Raw genomic sequence first — 21,200 nt, 5'->3', positions numbered from 1 at the left:
TATGTAACAAACCTGCACGTTATGCACGTGTGCCCTAGAACGTAAAGTATAATAAAAAAATAAAATTAAAAAATATGAAAAACTCTAAAAAAAAAAAAAAAGAAAAACAAAATGAAACAAAATAACAACATCATGTAGAATCAACAAATACGTAAAAACAAAGCCTGTCTAATATCTATATGACATTGTTGACCCTGAAATCAGGTAAAATGTCTTGTAAAGGAAACATAATGCACCTTGCTAGTCAATGAAGCTAAACTTAATTAAAGGGGTGTCAATCATTTGCTGGGAACAACAGAAAACAAAACCTACCGTTAAATTTATTCAGTATGGCCTTGTGAAATGTGCATGAGAACTCTAAGTCTTATGATCTGACTGTTAACCCGGCCCCGCTACGCTCTGTAACCTTAAGACTGACACCCAACCTTCTCTTGTCTCAGTTTTCTCATCTGTAAAATGAACGAGTTAGACTCCCTCATCTTGTAGGTTTGTCCTAATGTCAACACCTTATAAGTCTATGTGGGAACTCAGCTAATCAAGACTTGTTTTGTTCTTTAAAGCAGTGATTTGAATGACTTGTCATCTGTTTTTAAATTTCTCCGCTGCCTGCTGAATAAAGTAAGAACAGGATCAGTTTCAGACAGCCCTTTCAGCCCAAGGGTGCCATAACTAACGGCGCTGTCTGTTTCTGCTTTCTAAATGGAATCCTACTATATATATTTTTTTCCTGCGGTAAAGTGTCTACTTTATGAGCATAATAAATAGCAATCGCCCTTTAATGGCAACTTTAGCTGTGACCATTATGGCACAATTTAAGTGCTTAAAAACACTAATGGGAGTGATACAATGTTAATTATACTATGACTATGAAGGCTGCTGTACACAAGAACTCCTGCAAAATTAAGTAAAACCCTGGTTAATTCTAATTACAGTCTGTCTAGAGGAGATAAGAGAAATTAAGCACCTCTTTTTTGAGTGCATTCCTAATATAACAGCACAATTTGGCCACATTGGTTGAGAAAACATTTCAAGTGACTCAGAAAGTAGGATTCTGAAATAAAAGGATTTTTTTCCGTTTAAATAAGAAAGGAAGAAAGATGAATTACTTATACAGAAAATGCATCTTTACCTGAAACAATGCTTACATTCTTGCCTTAAAGCCTAAGGTAACCCACTTTTAAAGAGCTCATTCATTAATCTGTCAGAAACAAAACAATATCATAGCAGTTTTCCTTATTTTAAAATGTTTTATAAACTATTTAGAAGAAATATATTTAAAAAACAAAACCACGAAGATCATCCTTCATCTTATCATCTATGGAAAAATTGAAAACCAATTTTTCAATATTTATTTCAATTATTTTTGATTCTTTCCAAAATGTCTGTCACTTCCTCTCTTTCCTCTTTTTCTTTCTACCATTTATTGAATGCCTTCTATGTACTGGAAGCTCTATGTACTAGAGCTAGATATTTTTTAAAATGGGTAAAACAATTTTGCTGCCCTTAAGGGGTTTAGAGTCTAACAGAGAAAAACAAACCTGTAAAAGCAAAACAACGGTTTTATTTACACCTCAATATCTGTTATTAGATATCCATGTTTCTTTCTTTGTCTTCCAGTGTAATTTTTTCCCTTTGAATTCCCTTGCTTTCCTTATTATAAATTGCTTTGCATAGATCTCTAACTCATGGGATCTTTATGAATCCAAAGTGAGGAGAAGAAATCAATTATTTGATTTATCTGATTTTATTATTATTTCTTTTTTAGAAATAAAAGGGTCATAGGTTTTTAAGAAAACCCCCGCTGGAAAGCCTGGCTCATTTCAAAGTGCTACCATTTGAAAAGTGAGGGAACAACATTTCATAAATAATGAAAACAATTGTCTGGCAGTCTACAACTTCCAATACATACATTATTTTAATGGATCAAAAACCAAACACAGTAGTATAAGGGTAAGAGAAATCAACACATTTTTAATGAATAAAAATGATAACTGATGGAAATCATTGAATTCCACTGAAAAATGTCCCATAATCTCTAAATTATAGGTGTTAGGAGAGTAACCCAAACCATTAGAGTAAGTATCTGGGTGCTTAAAAATTGTCTCCCTCACCTTAAAGCATTTATTATCTATAAGGGACCTTCTAATTTGTCAGTATATCTAGATTTAAGTGGCCTATAGGGCATATATCAAACACCTGCCTTGGAAGGTTATTTCTCATTTTAGCAGTGCCACTTTTACAGCATTAGAGTAGCTTCAATGACATTTAATCTGTGCTCCCTTTGAGCAATAATCATATCATTACTCTTTAGCAAATGTTTCCAAATAGAGGATATTTTGTGCACTCTTATAATATATGGAGATCCTCAGCCTCACCTGCTGCCCAGTCAAATGAAACATAAACAGGATTTGTACGTAAATTCACAAGCTCATTAACATCTGTTATGGCCATTTTCTAAAATTTGTGTTGCTTATGTAATGATTACATCATTGGAATCATTCATCTTATATTTTCAGCCTCTTCCGTACTGACTACAGCATTTACTATTGAGCATTGCCAGCATTTCTCACGGAACTTGTTTATCCCTCTATTAGGCTGTCCTTCAGTAGGAGCCTTGTTCCCATCACCAGAAAAGAGATATAAACAGTATTAGTAAGACTTCAACCTTGGACATAACTTTATTTTCTTCAGATTTTTCTGAGATTTTTCTCTGATATGTGAAGACACTACACACACACACACACACACACACACACACACACACACAGCATATTCACTTACCACTTCCTCCCCATCTTCATTCACTTGAAATCATTGTTTTCCAGATTGTTTCTTCCCATTAATAAACAATTATTTTTGCCATTTGCCTGATTTTTTTCCCATATGAAATTACAACATTGGAATCATTCATCTTATATTTTCAGCCTCTTCCCTAATAACTACAGCATTTACTATTGAGCATTGCCAGCATTTCTCACGGAGCTTGATTATCCCTCTCTTAGGTTGTTATTCAGTAGGAGCCTTGTTCCCATCACCGGAAAAGAGATATAAAAATAAACAACTTAGAGAAAGTATGAAGACTGAAAGAAATGTGCGGAGATAATGGCAGAAAGTGGAAGCAGTACATCTGGTGTGTTGGAGAGTGAAAAACATAGGAATGAACTCCATACAGAAGTGGAACGTGGCATCAGAGAAGCTTGAGATGCCGCTGTGGAGATGGCAGGCGGCTGACACTAACTCTCTGTGTGACCTTGGGCTAGCCACTAAGTTTATCTAGTACTAAGCTTCTTGTTTCATGTCTAAAACAAAGAGTTTAGTACCTTCGAAAGGTATTTCCAGAAGAAGGTTCAAAGGAAAAGGGCAGAAAATTCAAGACATGTCCAAGTAACAGAAGAAAGGCAAAAACGAGGCAAAATTAAAGATAGAATGGGAAAAGTCGATTACAAGCCTGGACTTTATTCTGTAAGTGACTAGGCATCATCAAAAATCTATCCTACAAATAAAAGTATTAATCATTTAGTCTTCTCCTTTAGACAGGCATATCACACACTCACACACAAAAAACGGGACAATTTTGGTAGAATAAGTACATTATTCTCTCCCAAGCTTCTGTAAAGACTAAACAAACTTAAGGCATTTGGAGCTGGCCCTCTTTAAAGGAAAAAGAGATCAAAATTCTCCACTTGCAGTACTAGCTGGAGGTTAGGTCTAGAATATTATATACATATATAAAATATGTTGTATATATATATATAGTCTATGTATGTATAAAGTTATATATATGAAACTTTAAATAATTATATAGTTATTATATTGTTATAATAATAAAGTATATAATATATACAGGTATCTATATCTATCTCTCTTTATATAAATCATTACATATAACATAAGCGAATATGGAAATGAGGGGGATATGACCTCTAGCCTCCATTTGATGGTACTCAGTTTAGTTCATTTCAGGACAAAATTGGAGGCAGAGATTTAGGGCAAGAGAAAAACAATTGATAATCAATTCTTGCAGCTCACTAGTTTTACTTATGCTAATAAGTAGTACAGTGAATGTAGCATAGATAGATGACTCGCTGCAGGAAAATGGAGATAAATCATTCAGTGGAATCTTAGTTCAATATCCCAGGAAGGTAAATTGTTTGTCTAAACTCATAGTTTCCTTTGGATTGTTGGATTCAGGGTGATTTTTAACTTGTTATTTCTGTACTTAAAAACACCATGTAGTTCTCCATGAATTTAGAACTTATTTATAAAGAAGAAAAGAACTTGTCTGTTTGTATTTTCAAACTTGACATTTTACTTTTCAAATTAATTTTTACGCATACTGCCTTGGTTCTCATTTTTGGTCAGCTATATTTTATTGGACTGATGAAGAAAGATGGAGAGTGAGAGACAGACACATGGGCAAACAGTTGGAGTCAGGAAATAAGCAGTGGGGTGAATAATCCCCAAACACAGGGTAATTGCAAGGAAAATTTCATTTGGCTCTTAAATACACACAATGAGTTGTAGAGAATAGATTTACTTCTCTAATTACTCTATGTTGTACTTGGGCCAATGCTGAAATGATTTCACATTCCCTGGGCATATACCAACTGTTGGGGTGAGGAGGGGCCCATAAACATACTGGATACAGAGGGAAAAACATTTTTTTGCATACCACACACAATGCAAAATGCTATTCTTAGAGCGTTGTCTGTATTATTACAACACTAGTTGATTTCTTTAATTTAGATGAAGGATTGCACAAAGTTCTTGAAAAACAAAAACATAAATCAAGTTGATTTATTTATTCCGATTTCATCACCCAAACAGCTAACTTCAAGCCACATATAGACACACATATACTCAGAGTGAAATATATGGTCATGTGGCTTATAAACATTGACCATCTTTCCTAGTTTATATATAAAAAATTGAAATTGAGTTATATTTAATATACAAATACCATATTTATAATAACTCTATAAGAATAATATAAACTTAGAAAGAAGATATACTTCTGAAGGTCAATTGTAAAAAGAACTGCAGACAAAGAAGGCAAGGAACAAAAGAAAATACATATATTAGGCTAGAGTTTTTCCACCCTTTACTTTGCAATGAATATGGTGGTTATCTAGAGACACTTCACCATTATTTAATGCATATTTAACAGAAAGATATAGGCATTGCTATTTTTCCATTGAGAAAGTTGAGGCTTGCAGAGTTTGATGAGCTTATCGTAAACATGATAGAGATTTAGTAAGTAAAATATTTCAAATTTGGACCCAGATAAATCTGTTTTCAAAACTTGCTTCCGCTATTCCTGCCCTTTCCCCCATTCCTGCCCTTTCCCCTATTCCTGTCCTTACCCCTCTTCCTGTCCTTACCCCAGTCCTGCCCTTTCTCCTATTCCTGTCCTTTCTCCCTATTCCTGCCCTTTCCCCTATTCCTGCCCTTTCCCCCATTCCCGCCCTTTCCCCCATTCCTGCCCTCTCCCCTATTCCTGTCCTTACCCCTCTTCCTGTCCTTACCCCTAGTCCTGCCCTTTCTCCTATTCCTGTCCTTTCTCCCATTCCTGCCCTTTCCCCTATTCCTGCCCCACCTCCCCCACCTCTGTTGTTCTCCTGGGCCCTGTCAATGGTTGGTGACAATGACTAACTGGAATGACCTGACGACTGGGACCTCCACTGGAATCATGCCGTGCAGAAAGCAATTGTTGGGTGGGGCGAGGTGGCTCACGCCTGTAATCCCAGCACTTTGGGAGGCTGACGCGGGTGGCTCACTTGAGGCCAGGAGTTTGAGAGCAGCTTGGCCAACATGGCAAATCACCGTCTATACTAAAAATACAAAAATTAGCCAGGCGTGGTGACCCATGCCTGTAGTCCCAGCTACTTGATAGGCTGAGGTGGGTGAATCGATTGAACCTGAAAGGCAGAGGTTGCAGTGAGTTGAGGGCACACAGCTGCACTGCAGCCTGAATGACAGAGGGATCCCCTGTTTAAAAAAAAAAGAAAGAAGCAATTGTCGCTGCAACTGTTTTTTCACATCAAACTTCTGGACAAATAATACGAGAGGCACCTTTAAGAAAAAAATAATAATAAATGAAGAAGAGAATGCAATGTTTTCTATAGTATGCTGGGAACTCACTCTAAGAGACAGTCCAGTCCAGATATGAAAGGTTACATTCTGAAGCCTGATGCTAAAAATCAGAAAGACCCTTCTTAAAATTTAATAGTGCTTTTTAAATGTTTTAAAGTTTGGTTTGTTTTGTTTTGTCAAGATGTGGACTACTACCATCCTATAATGTAGGTTTCTTGAGATTATTTGATTTATGTGAATTTTGCATTTAAAACACAGAGACTGATGAGAATTAGAGGCTCCAAGGTCCCACAGTGGAATAGACCAGGACTAAAATATTGGTCACATTATTGATTTGGACCTGAGTTTCTTACAGAGGAAAATGAGAAGTTGGACTAGATAACTGGTAAGATCCCTTCCAACTGTAAAATCCAGTGACCGTAAGCACTCTGATTCTCAATCCACTAATCTGTGTACTCTTTATAGGATGCTATACGACTTATCATCACAGTTCTAGAAATCTTTTTTTTTTTTTTTTGAGATGGAGTCTAGGTTTGTCACCCAGGCTGGAGTGCAGTAGCATAATCTTGGCTCACTGCAACCTCCACCTCCCGAGTTTAAGTGACTCTCCTGCCTCAGCCTCTCAAGTAGCTGGGATTACAGGTGCCCACCACCACACCCGGCTAATTTTTGTACTTTTAGTAGAGGCGAGGGTTTCACCATGTTGGCCAGGCTGGTCTCAAACTCCTGACCTCAGGTGATCCACCCGCCTCAGCCTCCAAAAACGCTGGGATTACAGGCGCCAGCCACTGCGCCTGGCCTAGAAATCCTTCTCATGTGCTGAGACCCAATGATGCAGCTCTTTGAGGGTTAATCGGAACGTGTAACAGAGAAAGGGAAGAAGGGAAGCAGCCACTCCCAGGTTTGGTGGAATCCCCTGACACGGAGAGGGACTAAAGAGGTATTTATATTGGGATTATAAGACAATAAGGGGTCCCTATTTGAATGAGTCCTTGGATGCTCTGAGTCTGCTCTTAGGCTTTTGGGCTGACCTACTTAATTCGCAAAATATTCGTTTCTTGATTTCCCCCCCGATTCCAGTTGCATTGATCTTGTCAAGGGTATCAATGCATCTGAGCACTGGGAAAAGGGAAAGACTGACTCAGATCAAAGGTACTTAAACCTTAAGCGAGAAACTTCAAGGAAAAAAAAAAGGAGCCTTAAATGGAAATACATACTTTGCAATTCACTTCCTTTCCCCTCTCTATTTCTATTTTTGTCTTATATCTCTTCTAGCAAAAGGATGAGCTTCATGTCTATCATTTTGGCAGTTTCCAATGTCTTAGTATGCAAATTCCCTGATACACACAAGTGAGAAGGGTAAAATCTGGGACATTGTAGTACAGGCCACAATGCTAGCTATTTCCTTAGAGATGTCAAGCTAGTTTATTAAAGTTGTCCCCTGACTGTCGTGTATTTACCCACCTTTAACCCTCTACCTTGCTTTGCTAGGTAATTGCAGACAGAGGGTTTGGGAAGGTTTAACCATATACATTTTAATTCCTGAAATCATCAGTACAGTTTTTATACCTGTGCAAATGTCTTAATTGATATCAAGAGTTGGCAAACACTTTTGTAAATATTTTCAGCTTGCAATTCATACTGCCCCTGTTATAACTACTCGACTCTGCTCATGTAGTAGGAACACACATAAACAAATGGATGGGTGTGCTCCAATAAAACTTTGTTCACAGAAATGTTGAACTTCTGACCATACATTTATGCCACAGTATTAAACTATCATTATACGTTAAATATCACTGGACATGCAATAAGCTTTTGGAAACCTATTCCTTCTGTCTGAGTTCCTCATTCCTTGCCTTGCAGTGAAATCTTACTCAACTTTCTGAGTCCAGATCAAATATCACATCCTCTGGGAAGTTCTTCCAACCTCTTCTTCTTGTGGTCACCCCTGGTTCACCAATGAGTTAATTTTTTTTTTCTTTCTTTTAACTGGGTGAACCAAAGACTTTATTTTTCAAAAGCAGGTAACACCAAAGTACTATGTGGTATCCATATTCATTGCAAAAATGATAATTACTGGAATTTTCCAAACATCAAATGAAGTAAGGGGGATCAACGGTTACCACTATCATTTTCAACCAATACACAGATGTTCGCTCAAGGTCTAGGTTTTATTTCTACATAGTAGTATTCACATGAGTTCCCTAGGCTGAATTATTGTCAAAACGAGGACTCTTGAAGGTCGAGCCCAGCTTTGTCTTGACGTCAAAGATGACACAGCAGCCAACCTAGAATCCTGGCTTGCTGCTTGAGTCCTGGAAATCATGTCTTCTGATGTTTTACAACAAGCCTTGTCTCTGAAAACTAAAAGCAGACTTCAGATTCCTCTGAAACAGCTCTGGTTCCCAAGTGTTCTGCACTATGGTACCCAGACATGCTCAAAATGTGCCTTCCCTTATCTTTCAAAACCCACCACCAGGAACCCAAAAGGGACCCCACTTTGAGAGTTCCATGATGAAGGTGTTTAAGAACCATATTAACCCCAAGTAAAGGCAGTGGATGAAATTATCCATTTCTTTTCCTTTTTTTTTTTTAAGTGAGGCTACCTTGGCAAATGGGAAAATGACACCAATCATATGATTAAATGGTTTTATAAATCCTCCTCTTGAAATTATGTTCAGGCCCCACACGGTAGCTCATGCCTGCAATCCCAGCACTTCGGGAGGCCAAGGCAGAAGGATCACTTGAGCCTAGGAGTTCAAGACCAGCCTGGGCAACACAGTAAGACCCCGTCTCTGTTTTTTTTTTTTTTTTTTTTTTTTTTTTTTTTTTAAAGAAAGAAATTCTGTTCAAAAGTATTTCAGACCAAAAGGAGGTCATAAAAACTGTTCATATAATTACTCTATGAGAAAAAAATCTCTGTATGGAAAGAGGCACTGAAGATCTGGCACAGAGAAACAAAGGGAGACAGGGCAGTGATAAAATCCAGCCCTAGTTTTCCAGCATGCATTTATGACCTCATGGATATGTCTGTACTGGGTGTTAATAGCCCCTCTTTGTACTTAAAAAAAAAAAAAATTAGGAAATTAAAGTGAATCTGTGTGCTAATGAAGTCTGAAGTTACAGAATCTAAAAGCCAAGCCTGTAAAGTCTGTAAGGCAAGATCTTTATCATCAGGGATGGGAAGAGATGGATAAGATAACGGTAGGCACTAAAGGCTGGTTCAGCTGAGCTCCGGGCAGAACAGCCTCAAAAATAAGGCAACTGTGGCTTCTCAGTTTGAGGCTGCCACCAGAAAGGCCCACGGAGGCAGGAAAAAAAAGCCACTGATGGCAGATCACTGGAAGATACTCGGAGAGGGCAATGATCACAGTTAGATGGGAGGACTCAGGGTCACAGGGAGGCAGGAAACCGTTGAACTGATACTCAAGGGGAATGTCTTTGCAAGTCCTATGCACGACTCCAAGCAGCAGTTTCTGGGGTTTGGAGGTTTGTTAGTTTTGCGACATTTCCCCCCAAAAGAAGACATGAAGGTGGGCCCCCTGGAGAGGTGAGATCACCAGGGCAGAACCTCCACCAGGTGTGAAGCTTGATGAGAGGTGGAAAGGGCTTCCTGCGGCACCCAGCTCCCCCCACGTCTGGCTGAGTCCTACAAACGCTTGTAGGTGCCCAGGAGAGCTCTGCAGTTGAGACAGTAACGGTCCACGTCCTGCAGGGCGTCCACGCAAAGGGGATGAAGCAGCAGGCCCGCCACGCACCCCAGCAGGCACAGGCTCCCGCGGGACAGCCAGGTCAGAGCACCGGCGTTACAGGACAGCTGACTCATGATCATCTTGTTGCAGGAAGGACAATGCATTTGGACAGGGCGGTCCAAAAAGGGGATGGGGTGCTGCACATAGACCATCTGCACGGTGATTGGATTGTTACTGGGGATGGGCGCTGGCTGGGCAAAATACGAAGCAGGATTCATGCCCTTCCCTCCAGGCCCTGTCACCAGCCCCATAGTTGGCCCAGGCATGGGAGCTGGAGGCGTGGGGGTAATAACTGGTAAGAGCCACCGTCTCTTCATACCCGGGCATCGGAGCTGGAGGCCTGGGGTAATAACCAGTAAGAGCCACCGTCCCTTCACACCCGGGCGTGGGAGCTGAGGCGTGAGGTAATAACCGGTAACAGCCACCGTCTCTTCATACCTGGGCGTGGGAGCCTAGGCGTGGGGCAATAACCACTAACAGCCACCGTCTCTTCACACTCAGGCGTGGGAGCTGAGGCGTGGGGTAATAACCGTTAACAGCACCGTCTCTTCACATCCAGGCGTGGGAGCTGGAGGCGTGGGGTAATAACCGTTAACAGCCACCGTCTCTTCACACCCAGGCGTGGGAGCCTAGGCGTGGGGTAATAACCAGTAAGAGCCACCGTCTCTTCACACTCAGGCATGGGAGCTGAGGCATGGGGTAATAACCGGTAACAGCCACCGTCTCTTCACACCCAGGCGTGGGAGCTGGAGGCGTGGGGTAATAACCGGTAACAGCCACCGTCTCTTCATACCTGGGCGTGGGAGCCTAGGCGTGGGGCAATAACCACTAACAGCCACCGTCTCTTCACACTCAGGCGTGGGAGCTGAGGCGTGGGGTAATAACCGTTAACAGCACCGTCTCTTCACATCCAGGCGTGGGAGCTGGAGGCGTGGGGTAATAACCGTTAACAGCCACCGTCTCTTCACACCCAGGCGTGGGAGCCTAGGCGTGGGGTAATAACCAGTAAGAGCCACCGTCTCTTCACACTCAGGCATGGGAGCTGAGGCATGGGGTAATAACCGTTAACAGCCACCGTCTCTTCACACCCGGGCGTGGGAGCTGAGGCGTGAGGTAATAACCGGTAACAGCCACCGTCTCTTCACACCCAGGCGTGGGAGCTGAGGCGTGGGGTAATAACTGGTAACAGCCACCGTCTCTTCACACCCGGGCGTGGGAGCTGAGGCGTGGGGTAATAACTGGTAACAGCCACCGTCTCTTCACACCCGGGCGTGGGAGCTGAGGCGAGGGGCAATAACCACTAACAGCCACCGTCTCTTCACACCCGGGCGTGGGAGCTGAGGCGTGGGGTAATAACTGGTAACAGCCACCGTCTCTTCACACCCGGGCGTGGGAGCTGAGGCGTGGGGTAATAACCGGTAACAGCCACCGTCTCTTCACACCCGGGCATGGGAGCTGAGGCGTGGGGTAATAACCGGTAACAGCCACCGTCTCTTCACACCCAGGCGTGGGAGCTGGAGGCGTGGGGTAATAACCGTTAACAGCACCGTCTCTTCACATCCAGGCGTGGGAGCTGGAGGCGTGGGGTAATAACCGGTAACAGCCACCGTCTCTTCACACCCAGGCGTGGGAGCTGGAGGCGTGGGGTAATAACCGTTAACAGCACCGTCTCTTCACATCCAGGCGTGGGAGCTGGAGGCGTGGGGTAATAACCGGTAACAGCCACCGTCTCTTCACACCCGGGCATGGGAGCTGAGGCGTGGGGTAATAACCGGTAACAGCCACCGTCTCTTCACACCCAGGCGTGGGAGCTGGAGGCGTGGGGTAATAACCGTTAACAGCACCGTCTCTTCACATCCAGGCGTGGGAGCTGGAGGCGTGGGGTAATAACCGGTAACAGCCACCGTCTCTTCACACCCAGGCGTGGGAGCTGGAGGCGTGGGGTAATAACTGGTAACAGCCACCGTCTCTTCACACCCAGGCGTGGGAGCTGAGGCGTGGGGTAATAACCAGTAAGAGCCACCGTCCCTTCACACCCGGGCGTGGGAGCTGAGGCGTGAGGTAATAACCGGTAACAGCCACCGTCTCTTCACACCCAGGCGTGGGAGCTGAGGCGTGGGGTAATAACTGGTAACAGCCACCGTCTCTTCACACCCGGGCGTGGGAGCTGAGGCGTGGGGTAATAACTGGTAACAGCCACCGTCTCTTCATACCTGGGCGTGGGAGCCTAGGCGTGGGGTAATAACCACTAACAGCCACCGTCTCTTCACACCCAGGCGTGGGAGCTGAGGCGTGGGGTAATAACTGGTAACAGCCACCGTCTCTTCACACCCGGGCGTGGGAGCTGAGGCGTGGGGTAATAACTGGTAACAGCCACCGTCTCTTCACACCCAGGCGTGGGAGCTGAGGCGTGGGGTAATAACTGGTAACAGCCACCGTCTCTTCACACCCGGGCGTGGGAGCTGAGGCGAGGGGCAATAACCACTAACAGCCACCGTCTCTTCACACTCAGGCGTGGGAGCTGAGGCGTGGGGTAATAACCGTTAACAGCACCGTCTCTTCACATCCAGGCGTGGGAGCTGGAGGCGTGGGGTAATAACCGTTAACAGCCACCGTCTCTTCACACCCAGGCGTGGGAGCTGAGGCGTGAGGTAATAACCGGTAACAGCACCGTCTCTTCACACCCAGGCGTGGGAGCTGAGGCGTGGGGTAATAACTGTTAACAGCCACCGTCTCTTCACACCCAGGCGTGGGAGCTGAGGCGAGGGGTAATAACCGTTAACAGCCACCGTCTCTTCACACCCAGGCGTGGGAGCTGAGGCGTGGGGTAATAACTGGTAACAGCACCGTCTCTTCATAGGATGGAGGTGCAGACGGCGCTGAGGAGGGCCCCGTGGCCGCCAGGCGAGGTCCTGGAGCCGCCATTTTGCCGCCGCCCGTGCCGCCTGTGGAGCCGGGAGGTCAGAGTTAGTTTCATTCCCTCGGGCGTATTACTTCTTAAATAGATTTTCTATTGTGTATTATAATGAGTTTGTACGTCTTTCTCCTTCAAAAAAACTTGTAGGTTTTTGAGAGAAGGATAAACTGTTACTCATCTTTGATCCCTATGGCCAAAGACTGACTGTAGCTTGTAATTAAATATGTAAGAAGTGATTGTTCGACACTATGCATCAGGAAATTTAAGTTCATTGTTTTTCTGCTTTATAAGAGAATCGGATCTTTTTAAATTCAAAGAGAACATGATGACATAAATAAAATGTGCTTCTTTATTTATTTTTAAAATAACACAAATAAAGATGTGAACTACTGCCGTAGCTATCTACATATTTGTTTTTTGTAATACATAGGAAATTGAAAGAGGTAAAACCACCATGTGAGCTGAGATAAAATACTACATTACCCAACTCACCTTGCAGCTAGGTCCTACACTATGATTCCTTCCTGGCCAATAAGAAGTGAGTGAAAAATGGTGTATGGAACTTTCAGAGATGCTTCTTAAAGAGACTTAACCCAACTGGGAGGAGCACACTCTTGCCTTTCCTACCTTCCTCTTTCATCTGGAATGTGGAAATCATGATGTGAGTATTTTACATGACACGCCTGTATCAAAACACCTCAGGTACCCCCACAATATTATACCTACTATGTACCCACAACAATTAAAATTAATAAAAAAATTTCTAAAAAAATCAAGGGTCAACTCCCAGTGGACACCTTGAAGCCAAAATACAGACAGTGCCTGGGTCCTTCAGGTCATATTGGTGCACTTCCATGCCTCTTGTAGACTGCCTTCTTAAAAAATTCTTTTATGTGTCATAATTGTTTCTGTTTTCCACTATGGAAGTCTATCGGACAATATCTCGCTGATATAGTGCTGTATGTTCCAATTCACATGAATAATTACAATGTATTCTAAATCTTATGCCAATATCTCTTTACTGAGTGTAGAGGAACCCCTGATGCATGATAAAGTAGTTTTTTTCTTAATATAAAAAATGAATGCCTCTGGAATGATAAACATCAGAACTTTCCAAAGTGACAATTATTAACCTTGTGTAAAATATAATTTTAAAGATAATTTAAATCTAAAATGACATGCAAAATGTGAATATGTTCTGTTCTCTGTTCTTTCCTCTCCACAAGGAGAGGAAAAGGTAGATACCTACTTTGGACAGCACTGTATATAAGTGACTTGAAGTATGTAGTCCAACCACGCTACTGGTTTATATCCCAGATGTGTCATTTTAACTGCAGCAAGTTACTTAAACTTTCAATGGTTTTCAATTTCGCATATATAAAACAGGAATAGCAGTATCAACCTTAGTGAGTTCTGGGATCATAAAATGGGTTAATTGATATAACATACTTAGTCAGTATAAACATTGTTTTACATTTAGCTATTTTTTGTTTTTTGCCACCAACTGGATTTGGGTAGAAATCCATACTCTACTACTGCCATCTATGTGACACAGGAAAAGTCACTTCACTTCTCTGAGGTCTCAACCTTTTCTGGTCTGGAAGATGAAGAGAAAACTATTGACCTATTAGTGCCACGGTGAAGTTAATCAAGATGCATATAAAGCCACTAGGTCAGTGCCTGGCTCATAGTAAACACCTAACAAATTGTCACTCTAACTTTTTATTTTTCCTTTTAGTTACTATTAGTCTTTTTCCTCCCTTTAAACGGGCAATTTTATTGTCAGAATGAAGTGAAATTCCTCCAAGGGGCAGATGCACTCATTCAACGCTCACATGTATGTACATACATGGGTAAAAGCACTGAAATATATAGTCACATGCATGCATGTCCCCAGGAAACACAGTGCTTGCAATCACACTGTGTGAAAATTTTATACCAGTTATATTAAAAGAAAGTCATATGACATAGATACATAATTTCATGCACTTAAACCTGTTTTTCTTTCAAAACTACCTAGATAAAAGTTAAACACATAATATTACTGAAAAGGGATCCCATATTCCTCATCTCCATTCTTTAACTGTGCACAATAATCTCTGTCTCTTTAGAGCAACATTCTTTTTTAAAATAAGAGAAAATCTGAACATGACATGGGGATTAAGCAATAAAACAGCTGCCTAATTACCTTCAGGGACTTGCAGATCATTCTAGAATGTCATTCTGCCCGAGAAACTCTCCTTCTAGTAACATTTATTCTTCTTATGAACGCTGTTTTTACGTCAGAATGCTTGTCAAATTACAGAAAATTTGGTCTTAGTTCCTTCTCGAAAATTAAAAGATCAGAAAGCAGAATCTCTCAGGTCTCTATTAGTTACAATATTCTATGATTTTATGATTCCTTAGAGATTCGTTTTCCTAGAAATGGTTGGGAGAGAGGATGCAAGAACAGAGAGTACACAAGACAACACTGGTAAACTTTAAAATGAAGCAAGAGCCAAGTTCACAGTCCAATGACACATTGAGAAAAATCTTGTAATACATTGTGTCCCTTTATTGCTACTGCCTCTTTAGTAATAATCGGGAAGCTACAACTCAATATGAGAATGTGTTAGGGGTCACATTTTGAACTTCAAAGAGACTAATGAAACCTTTGCGGAAGCTCTGAAAGCTGTGGGGAAGTCATAAAAAGGATACTGTCTGCACTTTGTAGATTCATTCTTGGTATGAACAGCAGCAGGTGTGGGCATGGAGGTAGGATGGGAGAAAAGAACAATGTGGGGGCTTCTGCTGTAGAGGGTCTTCTCACAGATTTCTGTTGCTCAGAGTCCCAGTTATATTTTCCTACCATGAAACATTTATCAGCCAAAATCAGACTGTAATAAATCCATTTCTCACTTTTTGTAAATTGCACAAATGGAATTTTGACTTTTAGGGATGTTATTCTGTTAAAGTTTTAAACATATTACAGGGAAAGCTCTAAATAAACCAAGGTCGTGCTCGCTTCGGCAGCACATATACTAAAATTGGAACGATACAGAGAAGATTAGCATGGCCCCTGCGCAAGGATGACACGCAAATTTGTGAAGCGTTCCATATTTTGAAAAATAAATAAATAAATAAATAAACCAAGGTCCACTAGATGTCTAAATCTAGCTTTTCGCCTCTGACCTTTTCATAGCAGGTTTATATTTTTGACTTTTCACTTTCTTTAATGCCTTGCAGGTCTCAGTACCACATGTCATTGGCCAATATATAAAACTTGTAAGTGAAGCTGGGAGAAAATGAGACATAAATGAAGAATCACAAAACCATACATGTTCCTTTGAAAACAGTTCAGGTTTTCTACAAGTGACAGTTGGAACAAATTTTGTTCGCTGAGAATGAGAAGGGAATGAATGTCTGACAGAGAGTGGGTTACCCATTCAATGCTTTTCTTTCTAGAGTTCAACAGTATTAAAGACAATAACTGTTCCTCTCCCACTGTACACAGTGCCGGACACAGAATAAATGCTGAATATGTATTTTTATCTGCTGTTAATAAAGGAGCGAAGATATGCTTAGGCTTTATGTGCAAATGTACACAATGGAGAGCAAAAGCGATGTGTACACATTTGAATGGATGAATTTAACATATCTGAGTCATTTTATTAGTACAAAAAATGCCTCGCAGGCATGTAAGACATAATGATCAAGTTCCAATATCCAGTTTTGTTTTGAAAGGAGATGTACTATATTCCAGTTTCTTTTTGTGATCGTTGGAGAAAAAAGGAAATAATATAGTGGGAGAGAAACAGTTATTGTCTTTAATACTGTTGAACTCTAGAAAGAAAACCATTGAATGGGTAACCCACTGTCAAATGTTCATTCCCTTCCCATTCTCAGTGAACAAAATGTGTTCCAACTGTCACTTATAGAATATGTAGAAATATGTTATTTGAGAATAAAATAACAAATATAAAGTTAAAGTAGACCTCAAAATATAGAAACAAGTAACACAAACTTCATTTTTTCCCTTTCACCTGAATCCTTCGTTTAATTTTAAAGATTGCTGAGCAATAGAAAGTCAGGGAGGGAGAAGGCAAGAAGGTATAAAGAAACTAACTTTAAAATTGGGTTAAAAAAGAACAATAGCTGCAAATTAAGGAAACCACTGTTTTAAACATATCAAACTAGAAATAGCTGCCGTTATAGAACACAGATTAGTTAATCAAAGTGTTTATTATTGTAGAACAGAAGGTCAGAGAGAGAGACACAGCACAGGGCAATTCTGAAACAAGTTATAAATGAACAAGCCATGGGAAATGAGGGAAAAGGCTGAATTTAGGTGCTTGTATTCCTATTATTTTCTGTAAAAACACCGTGGAAACACCACCTCTAACTTGTGTGTGTCTCCGACCAACGGCTAATGTGTGCTGTCATTAGTTAGCAGGTTGTTATTGAACAACATTGTGGAAAGAAGAAAAAATGCAGGTGAACACTTCATTCAGGCAGTCGTGTATCTAACCTCTGAGTTTCCAAAGTAATAATCAAAAATAAATTTTAAAATGTTCCCTTCATGAAGGAGAATAGGCTCTGTAAGTCCATATGATAGCTGGAGAAAGTGAGTTGAAGGTGAGATTTCATGGAAAACTGACATTTAGAAGTGGGTTTCCAAAAAAAGAAATAAAAGTTGAAAAAGATTAAATAGAACTCCAAAGACCTCAACAATAATCTAGAATTTTTCAATAACAGAGATTAAAAGGATAATGGCAACATTTGTCCAACAATATATTTATCTGATATCTTCATTATTATTATTTTTATAAATATTGCCAGTTGAATATTGATTTGGATAATGAAGAATATCTTGAAACACTAATGAACCACAGTTACCGGGCTTTTCTGAAGACTCAGTTGCTTTGTGAATTTTACTAGTTTATTGTCATATTTGGGATTGTATCTTAAGCAATTCTTAAAGTCGAGGAGGTACAGAGAGGTTCAGGTGAGTGCCTGGGTGGGCCCTAGGGGAGAGTGACTGACTACATGTAACACGGAGGGGAGAATCTTGAACCAAATCTGCTCAAACATCTGGAAATCACTCTCAGTTTATAAAAAACACAGGAAATAGAAGAACGTGTGAAATGATATCATGGGGATCCAATTATCAAAATGTAGAATGTAGGGGGATAATGGAACAAATGACACACTTTTTTCAACAAGTAAATTGATGTTTAAAATAAAAGAGTGACAGGTAGATTAAAAGAGACTTAGTGACATACCGACAATATGCAATGAAGACACTAATTAAAGTACATCAGTTCTAATCATATATTTATGAGACATCTGGGGAAATTTGAACACCTCATATTTGATAACATTAAGAAATGATTGTCAACATTTTTGATAGTGTTAATGATATTATGGTTATTTTTCAAAAAGTTCTTACATACTAAAAATTTTAAGGGAGAAATGGTAAGACATTTGCTCATTGCTTCACTTTTACCTGAGGTTGCCAGATGTGGGTAGGATTACAAATGAAATAAGTTTGGCATAGTTTGATAGTTGTTTAAGCTGGGTAGTGGATATATAGAGTTTATTACACTCTTCTCTCTATCTTTTGTTTACACATTTGAAAATTTTCAAAGTAAGTCAATGTGAACTATGTAAGACAAAATTAAATAAACAATTCATAACTTTAAAATTATATTCAATATTATATTCAAGATTTATACTTAATTTTGCTAGTTGGCCCATCTTAAATACTCATAATAGCCAGGAGTTGTGGCTCACACCTGCAATCCCAGCACTTTGGGAGGCCAGGCCAGGTGTGGTGGTGCAAGCCTGTAGACCAGCTGCTCAGGAGGCTGAGGCATGAGAATCGCTTGAACCCAGGAAGGAGGTGGAGGTTACAGTGAGCTGACATCACACCACTGCACTACAGCCTGGGTAACAGAGGGAGACTCTGCCTCAGAAAAATAAAAATAAATAAATAAATATCCACAATAACCTGAACACTTGTCCTGGCATTTTGGGGAAGGCAAAGTTGAGGATTAAAAACAAGAGAGTTGTACAGAATTCAAAGAGAAGTTAAAACAATGTGGCCTGCCTCATCACCATGTACCTTCAAGTTTCATTTGAATAAAATTTATAGCTTTTACAATGGCTTACAAGGAATTATGATTTACCCCGTGCTACTGCTCAAATTGTCAAGAGACCTTCCTTGATCATACTTTCTAAGGTAGTAGTACCATTACTCTCACTTCCTTTATCAGAATTCATTTTTTCTTATAGTACTTATTTCTAAATTAAACTGTCTTATGTATTGCTGTGTTTATTGAACTTTTTTCTCCCTGTAGAATGTAATATTTATGATGACAGTGTTTTGTTTTGCTCATGGCTGTTATCCCACCCCTCAGAATAAGGTTAGCACATACAGGTTGAGGATTCCTTATCCAGAATACTTGGGACCAAACAGGTTTGGGATTTCTACATTTTTTTCAGATTTTAAGATATTTCTATATACATCATGAAATATTTGAGGATGGGACCCAAGTCTAAACATGAAATTTATTTATATTTCATATGTATTTATACACATAGCCAGAAGGTAATTTTATAAAATATTTTAAACAGTTTTGTGCCTGAAAGAAAGTGTGTGTACATTGAACAATCAGAAAGGAAAGGCACCACCACCTCTGCCACCCGGGTGGGCAATCTGTGGTTGTTTGACATCACTCTTTTTCCTGACTGAATTTATAGGCTACTGACAAGCAGTAAGCAACCATTTCCTTATACTTATTCACAGCTAAGTGCGGAACAGTAAAAAATACCATTAATAGCGTGAAAAAATTATGTGTTCAGAGTAACTAACAGCACAGTAGCATCTCCAGAATACCTGTATCAGCTGTTAAACACAGCAACAGTTGGGAGTGGCAGGCCTTCAGTCTCTATCTGTGATGCTGAGTTTTGATTAAAGAGTTAAAGTACACTATATATATATATATATATATATATATGAAGAAACATCAAAAGCAATTGAGGGACTGGGAAGGAGATTCTCTAGAGATAACGAGGATTCTTCAGGCAGGCTTTTAAAAATGTTTCCTCCACAGTCATCTGCCTCATGAACAATGTTTTTGTTTTAGAAGTCTCTCTTTGATTTTATAACTGGCATGTTTTGTTCTGCTATGGATGCCTACTACTCTTGTCCTTCAATAAGCCCATCACACATTTCCACCATGTCATCTGTAGGCATTTTTCAGGCTGTGTTAACACGGTCATCACTGTCATACTCAACTTGATTCACACCCATTTTGTCTATTTAACCATCAGGCAATAAATGAACAACTGGATCCTCATTACCAATGTAAAAAACTTCTTTGATATCCACTTCTTCCCACTTACTGAGGGGCTCTGAAGATACCTGTTTTGCATATGAAAGGAAGTCAGACATAATTTTTCTCTCATTTGACATACAAAATCCTTTAAAGTTACTACTTTGTTCATTATCTTCCATGAACATAAAGGCAGGCCAGAGGTTGTATCAGGGATGCACAACTATTTTTAGTAGCTGTGTTCCCAGCATTGGCAACAGCATATATGGCGTCCTTCATGCTAAACTCCTTTTGAAAACCTCCCACACTCATGCCTCTGTTCACTGAGGCTAGTACGCTGCTCAAAAAAGTGTCTTATGTTTACTTGCTTTGATCTAAAGATACCCTGGTTACATACATGGTTGTATTAATAAAGCCACATTTGGGGCAAAATATATGGCATAAATATTATTTTGATGAGAATTTCAGCTGAAGGATGAGCAGAACAGTTGTAAAGGAATGACAAAATGTTGCAGTCATCATCCAGTCTCTGCGCTGAGCACAAGTCACTGGTACAATTTGTTTATGAACCCAATAAGAAAAAATGTCTCCTATGACCTACGCCTTTTATTAGCATCACAATGAACTGGAAAGAAATTCACAATTTGAAAATAGTGAGGATGCAAAATTTTGCATATCACAGCAAGTTTATACTTATGCATGCCTGACGCTGTAGACAGGCCAGCGCAGTTATTTGTCCCGCGCATTCTTAAATTCCTGTACAGGGTGTCTCATCAGCTGCATTCAGTGTCTTTCGGGGGCAGTAACACCAAAACAGTGACAGTTCATCAGCATTAGACACTTGTTCTGGTGCCAGATTTTCATTAGTGATGACCTTGGCAAACTTGTCAATACATTTCTTTGCTGATTCATGATCAGCGGATGTTTTATCACCACAAATCTTTAAAACTTTAATACTGTGTCTTTTCTTAAATTTCTGCAACCAGTCCGTTTATTCCCTTCAATTTTCAGTTTCTTGTGATAGATCTTTGCTTGCTTCATAATCAGCATACCATTAAGTGGCATGTGTTCACTAAGAAACTGAAGAATCCATTCTTTCAGTACACAATCGAGATCTTC

The 21,200-nt window shown here is 40.3% G+C and overlaps 1 non-coding gene and 1 pseudogene across 1 annotated transcript; one reads left to right on the top strand and one right to left on the bottom strand.

Annotated features, from left to right (window-relative positions):
• Positions 1-9,404: 9,404 nt before the first annotated feature.
• LOC104660741 lies at positions 9,405-12,773 on the bottom strand (annotated as a pseudogene).
• Positions 12,774-15,761: 2,988 nt separating this feature from the next.
• On the top strand, positions 15,762-15,868 carry LOC115900814. The gene has a single exon (XR_004060465.1). It is a non-coding gene; the product is annotated as a U6 spliceosomal RNA (small nuclear RNA).
• The last annotated feature ends 5,332 nt before the right edge of the window (positions 15,869-21,200 follow it).

This window comes from Rhinopithecus roxellana, chromosome 1 (assembly GCF_007565055.1).
Source record: "Rhinopithecus roxellana isolate Shanxi Qingling chromosome 1, ASM756505v1, whole genome shotgun sequence".
NCBI classification, from domain to species: Eukaryota; Metazoa; Chordata; class Mammalia; order Primates; family Cercopithecidae; genus Rhinopithecus; species Rhinopithecus roxellana.
This window is presented reverse-complemented; position numbering and strand designations above follow the sequence as displayed.